Below are 7,264 nucleotides of genomic sequence, written 5' to 3'. Positions count from 1 at the left end.
GGGGGAGATGGGGGGAGATTGGGGGGGAGCTGGAGGGAACCTAGGGGGCGCGCGGGCGGAAGGGGCCGGAGAGGGAGCGGCGGCAAAGAGATCGTGGGGACGGAGGAGAGGGGTGGGAGAGGATCGGGGGTGGATGGTGCCGCACTTCGCAGTGGACACGCTGACTAGTAGCGTGGGTGTATCGCTTGCGCTATAGCTATTCACTTAGTAATAGCGCATGAATTACAACCTGCGCTACTAATATTTTTTGATTTGATGGTGTGGTGTGACACACTTACCAGTAGCGTGTCTAAAAGAAACCAACGCTGCTGCTAAGCCATACCAGTAGCGCGCTTTGTATCCAGCACTACTGGTAATTATCAGTAGCATGGAGACACAAACAAATGTTACTGGTAAACTTCCGTGTATAAGCATTTTCCTAGTAGTGTTCTTTTCTGAAGACTCCATGCCTATGGCGGAAGGAGCTCATCTTCCAAACTGGACGCCTCCACCTCCTCATCCTCCTCCGGCGAGTCAGGGCACTCCGCCTCCTCCTTCGCCTCCTCCTCCAGCGAGTGATCAGGGCACTCAGCCTCCTTCTCCGGCGCGCGGCGGCACTCCGCCTCCTTCTCCGCCTGCGCCGGCGCGCCCGAGCAGCCAGCAGCCTCCTCCTTCTCCGCCTCGCCAGCAAGGGCGGAAGAGACCCGCTGCCGCCCGGCTGCTCCGGCGCATCGTAGTCCTTCTCCTCCGCCGTAAGCAAGCACGAAAGAAGACAGCCGCAGCCACTCCGTCTGCTCCGGCGTCTAGCAGTACAGCCAGAGGCGGGAGGCAATACAGATACGGTCCATCTCTCAAGCCTCTAGAGAAGTTACCGTACGAGAGGACCGAGGAGGAAAACGCGAAAATCATGCAGACCGAAGTGAAGCACTTCTTTGAAGGGTTGAAAGCAAAGAGACATCCACCTCCGGAGGAGAAGGTAGATCCGGCGAAAGCAAAGCGCACTATCGATGCCCTGAGGAAACCACCAAAGTCTCCGCCGAAAACCAACTATGAGCGCATTACTGCAAAGACATATCTCGAAGCTAACCGGTTGGGAAGTACTGTGAGTGATCAAAGGTTAAAAGAACGAGAAGCTGGGGAAAAAATTGCCCAGCTCGGCGAACAAGCAAAGCAATCGTGCCCCCCGCTCAATGTGTCTAGCGACATCGTCGCTAATGCTCCGGGGACGGTGCCCGGTTATAACAATCTTGGAGATTACCTGCCTGATGATGTACATTTTGATTTTTTGGAGGTGGACGAACACAGATACGAGTACGGGAAGTCTCTCGTCAAAGATGAAAAATCTCTAACAACGATGATGCGAATATTCCATAATTGGTACATGAAAACCCGTAGAGAGTTTGGGGGGGCGAATACTTTGTATCTGAGAATTAAAGAGGAGCACGACCTCGTTGGAACTGATCTGTTGCCTATTCCATTTGAGGAGTTCTTCGAGTTCTTCAATCAAAAGGCCCTCGATAAATTAACGGTCTTTTGCTACTGTCTGTAAGTACTATTTCTGTCATTAAGTCTCTATATATAGCTCGGCTCTTTCATTGCATGTATTTATAATTAATTATCCTCACTATATTATACAGATTGAAGACCGTCGAGTGCAAAAAACAAAAAATGTATGATATTGGGTTCATTAACACAAATATCATAGATGAATTTCAGGTTAAAAAGAACGCCGAAGAGGCCGAGGCCAACTTACTACAATTGTTGATCAAAAATCAAAACAAAGATTTAATACTCTTTCCTTACAACTTCGAGTGAGTGTTACTGTCGTGTGCATATTCAGTTTCCTTTATTACTCGAGCGAGGTTATAGTAATGTAATTAATTGATGAGTTATGCATGCGTGCACAGCTTCCACTATGTTCTTCTGAAGATTAAGCTTGAGAGGGGACTAGTAACCGTCTTAGACTCGAGACGAAAAGATCCCGAAACCTATGCGGACATGACTAAATTGCTCAACAAGTAAGTTCAATCGATCATTATCGTACCATATCGGCAACTTTTTGTTCATTTCCTGATATCTCAAGTAATAATAATTATTTTCTTTGTCTTGCAGGGTTTGGAAACAGTTCATCGCAGAAGCTCCGGGACTGCGAAGAAGCTGCGATATACATACCCGAAAGTAAGTACTACTAACTAGCTAGTTGCGTGCATCTTCCGTTTATTTTATAGCTATACTTTCATCAATGCCATTTATAATGCTTCATTATCAGTTTGATTGACCTCTATTTCTCGTAAAGTGCTTGTGGCAGGAAGAAGGGAATAATTTCTGTGGATACTACGTGTGCGAGTTCATGTACAACGCGACTTTGAAAAATAAGCGGGGCTATTCTAAAACACAATATGAAGTGCTTAAGCAATAATATTCACAATTTCATTTTATTACACCATCATTTTTGTTGAGTTTCATTCATATATGTATTAACCCCCTTCTTCAAATTAGACGTGGCAGATGCGGAATGAACTCCTACCACAAGATCGCATGAAAGCAATTCAAGAGGAATTGGCGGGATTCTTTCTTGACCAGGTCATCAATAAAGCCGGAGAATACCATGTGGAAGTTGATTTCAAATGCTAGGGGATTGTAAGAGATCTTACATATTGTATATATGTAGCCAGTAGCGTCGGATAGATAATACGAAAACTTGTTGTTCGACCAATCTCTCGGAGAAGGAGAGGTCGATCGATCACTTCTCTCGGTATGCATGACGAACTTCTGTACTTAATGGTTTCCTTCATTTTCTTACTAGCTAGCGTGTTGAGGACCTCTCTATGTATAGTATGTAGCGTCGACCAAGCATGGACATAAGAGAGGACACTTCTCTCTATTAATTAGCTAGCTAACACAATATATGAAACACCTAAATTAACCCCCCAAAAGCCCCACCCCCCTTCAAAAAAAACCCCAGCCACTGAAATGCTGACGCGTGGATGCCTTTTGGTCCCGGTTGGTGTCGACCAAGCATGGACATAAGAGAGGACACTTCTCTCTATTAATTAGCTAGCTAACACAATATATGAAACACCTAAATTAACCGCCCAAAAGCCCCACCCCCCTTTAAAAAAAACCCCAGCCACTGAAATGCTGACGCGTGGATGCCTTTTGGTCCCGGTTGGTGCCACCAACCGGGACCAAACGCCCTCCTGCCTGGGCTCGGCGCACCGGCCACGTGGAGGTCCATCTGTCCCGGTTCGCGTTAGAACCGGGACTAAAGGTCTAGGGCATTAGTAACGACCCTTTAGTCCCGGTTCAAGAACCGGGACAAAAGTCCGTCACCAACCGGGACTAATACGGGTTTTTCTACTAGTGGTATACTCATTTTTATTCAAATTACACTACAAGAAATCTGTTAATACATGACGGATTTCTCGTGACAAATACGAAAACTGTCACAGATGACCTAGTAAAGCCCGCAAGCCCACAAAAGCCCGCCCAAACCCATCCTTGTATAAAACCTAACCCTAAGACACTTCTTCCCCAATCTCTCTCCCCTCCGCCGCCGCCCCTTCGTCTTGTCACTCCTCCTAGATCGGCTCCTCTCCCTGTTAGGACTCCGCCAAGATGATTCCCTGTTACTGATCAAAGCTGTTAAAGGCACTGTGCAAGAAGTGGATAGAATTTTGAACATATATGCAGCCTGCTCTGGACAGATTATAAACAAGGAGAAATCTGCAATTATGTTCAGCAAGAATACCCCCTCTCAAGAAAAGAAAGAAGTTATGAGTGCCCTCCGAGTGAGTAATGAGACCATATCAGAAAAGTATTTAGGGCTACCGGTCTTTATTGGAAAATCAAAAAGTAAGGTTTTTCAATATCTGAAGGAGAGAATATGGAGGAAAGTTCAGGGATGGAAAGAGAGAATCTTATCATGTGCAGGAAAGGAAATCCTCATAAAAGTGGTTGCACAAGCGATCCCTATTTATGCTATGGCATGTTTCGACATAACTAAGTCCCTATGTGATCAGATAAGCGCAATGATATGCCGATATTGGTGGAGCCAAATGGACAAGGAAAACAAAATTCATTGGATAAGTTGGGAGAAACTTGTCTTGCCGAAGAGGGAAGGTGGATTAGGATTTAGGGATCTCCATTGTTTCAACCTCGCGATGTTAGCAAAACGGGCATGGAGACTCATTCAGAATCCCGACTCATTATGTGCTCAAGTCTTAGCTGCAAAGTATTTCCCCCACGGGCAGATTCTGAAGGCAACAACTATGAAGCGCATGTCATACTGCTGGCGAAGTATCTTGAAGGGGGTCAAGGTGCTAAATGAGGGTGTTATTTGGCGAGTGGGAAATGGCTTAAACATAAACATTTGGAATGATCCATGGCTACCACGAAGCTCAACGAGGAGGCCAATCACAGTAAGAGGAAGAAACATGTTACTATACAAAGTATCTGAACTCATAAACCCTGTGACCGGAAGCTGGGATGAAGAATTAGTCTATCAAACCTTCTGCAATGAACATGCCAATCTCATTATGCAGCTGCAAGTAAATGAGTCAGCGGATGACAATTTAGCTTGGCATTATGACAAGAAGGGCCTCTTCACAGTAAAGTCTGCATACAAAGTGGCAATGGACATTGAAGCCAAACATACAACTAGTGGGATCCAATCAGGCTCAAACAGTACATCAAATAGTCTCAGTTTTGATTGGATGAAATTACGGAAGATCCCCTTACCAAGTAAGATCCGACTTTTCCTATGGAGATTAGCACATCACAACCTGCCTTGGAGACAAAAGCTAATTAAGAGAGGAATGGAGATTAGTTCTAAATGCCCTGTTTGTTACAGGTTGGATGAGGATGGGGGCCACTGTTTCCTCAAATGCAAGCAAGTAAAGAAAATATGGAGGGCACTACAAATGGAAGATATCAGGATATCTCTCGTAAGTTATCCCAACCCCCAAGATGTTTTAATTGAAATCTTTAAACTAAAAGAAGAGGTAGCTACAAAAATCTGTATTATGATGTGGGTGTGGTGGCATGAACGTAATAAAGCAAATAGAGGTGAACAAATTAGAAACTGTGAGGAGGTAGTAAGCTCAATAGTATTACATCATTGTGAGTTTATGCAGATGGTAAAGAAAGACATGTACACAGGAAAAGCCACAACATCACGGCAAAAATGGACTCCACCGCCATCAAGTTACCTGAAAATAAATGTTGATGGAGCTTTCAAGGAAGAAGATCATACAGGGGGCTGGGGCTACATCATTCGCAATCCAGAGGGACTTGCAGAGGCAGCAGGAGCAGGGAGGTTGAGCCATATCATGGATGCTCTCCAAGCAGAAAGCCTAGCCCTCATCGGAGCAATTGAAAGAGCAAGTGGTTTGGGGTGTCAAAATGTCATTTTTGAAACTGATTCCCGTGTGCTGCAACAAGCAATCTCTACTGAAGAGTATGATGCTTCCCTGTGTGGTGCCCTATTCATGAAGGCAAAAAAACTTTTATGGTTGTATTTTAATGATGCAAAAATTGTGTGGGTTCCAAGAGTCTGTAACTATGTAGCCCATGTTTTAGCGTCTCATGGCGCTGGTTTGGAGTCGGGAGACCAAGTTCACTGGCTCTGCGATGTCCCAGACTTTGTAAATTCTGCAGTTGCCAGCGATTTAGCTGGCCTGCCTGAGTAATATAATTGTCCATGTTTTTGTTTGTCAAAAAAAAAAGATCGGCTCCTCTCCCCTCCTCGATCCCCACCTAGATTCGCTCATCTCTGCCTCCCCCTGATCCATTCGCTCCCCTCTCCCTCGTCCTCGATGCCGATTTTTTTAGAGCAGCAGATTTGATCGATGGTGACCGCATGAGCGTGCCGCCGCCGCATGGAATCGCCTTGCCGCTGCGTGGACTCGCTTTGTCGCCGCCGCCCGTTGCCACTTGCCAGCAAGGTAACTTCTTCCCAACCCCTGCTCTCCTCCAGGTCCTCTTGTGCTGCTGCTTGTCGTGGTCGTCTTGTCCGCTGGACGCTTGCATCCTACTGACATACTACGTGTGTGCTTGCTGCTGCCGTAGTACATGCATGCTTGCTGCTGCCGTAGTACATACGTGCTTGCTGGGTGATGGGCTGCGTGCTTGCGTGATTGATTTCCTTCATCTTGCAGGTGCACACACGCACCTAACATCCAGGGAAGTCCAGCATCTGAACCACCACGACCATCCCTCTTGGCCAGCACAAGCAGCGCCATCGGCACTTCGGCAGTGAAGGCAAGCAGCCCAGAACTGTAGAAAATCCTGAATTTGTGTAAGTGTTCTCTTATTGATACAATTTTTTTATTTGTATTTGTAGTATATATGGTTCAAAAACACTGAAATAAAACAACATATCTAGTTAAAAGATATGTATGCAGAAGAAGACAAGTTGTGTGGTAGTTCACGTTTAGTCCCTAATAAAAAATTAGACCATGCCATTGATGAATAAAGCATATTAGTGTTCTTCTCCTTTCTGTTGTTATAAATCTGGCATATCTCTATAATTTTTATATTTTTTGCCACTTTACTCCCTGGCATAGTTGCAAACTGAGAAGTGGCTGTTTGGTACAATATACCAGTGTGCATTTTTATTTGCAGCAGAACTTTGTTGCTATTAGGATCAAATATCAATGCTTAGATTCAGTAAAAAAAATCTCCTTCGGCTTTAGTGTATTGTTAAGGTTCTGATAAGTTGAGACATACTACCTCCATTTCAAAATATAAGGCGTTTTTTGTAGGCTAAACTGAGGTAGTACTTCTTAGTTCTGACAATGCCTCGCTTAATACTGATAGGTAATCATGAATTTGTTTTCCTGCATATATATGTACATGTTCCTATCTGAATTAATGCTGGACATTTTTTGGTGTGTTCGTGTGACATTCAAGTCACATTTTCGCAATATATGTTGGTATATGGTCTTGTGTGAAACTTATGCAATTCGACATACCACAACAAGCTTTAGAAGTAACTTCCTTCCATCTACAAAAGCTGAGAGGCAGAGGGAGAGGCACACAATTTTACTATCACTGAATATGCTGCTTCCCGAGCTAGAGGGGGAGGCACAAGATTCGCCACTGAATAAGCTAATCCATTAAACATGATTGAGGCTCTAAAATGGAATAATGAAAGTGTAGCAATCTACAGCTTTGGAGATTTAGAGGCACACAGCGATAATGAGAGTGTAATAATCTGCAGCTTCAAAAGAATTGATTTTTCTTTGCAGCAAATAACAATATTGGTGTTGTCATTGCATTTTGG

Source organism: Triticum aestivum, chromosome 6B, assembly GCF_018294505.1.
Source record: "Triticum aestivum cultivar Chinese Spring chromosome 6B, IWGSC CS RefSeq v2.1, whole genome shotgun sequence".
Lineage (NCBI taxonomy): Eukaryota > Viridiplantae > Streptophyta > Magnoliopsida > Poales > Poaceae > Triticum > Triticum aestivum.
This window is presented reverse-complemented; position numbering follows the sequence as displayed.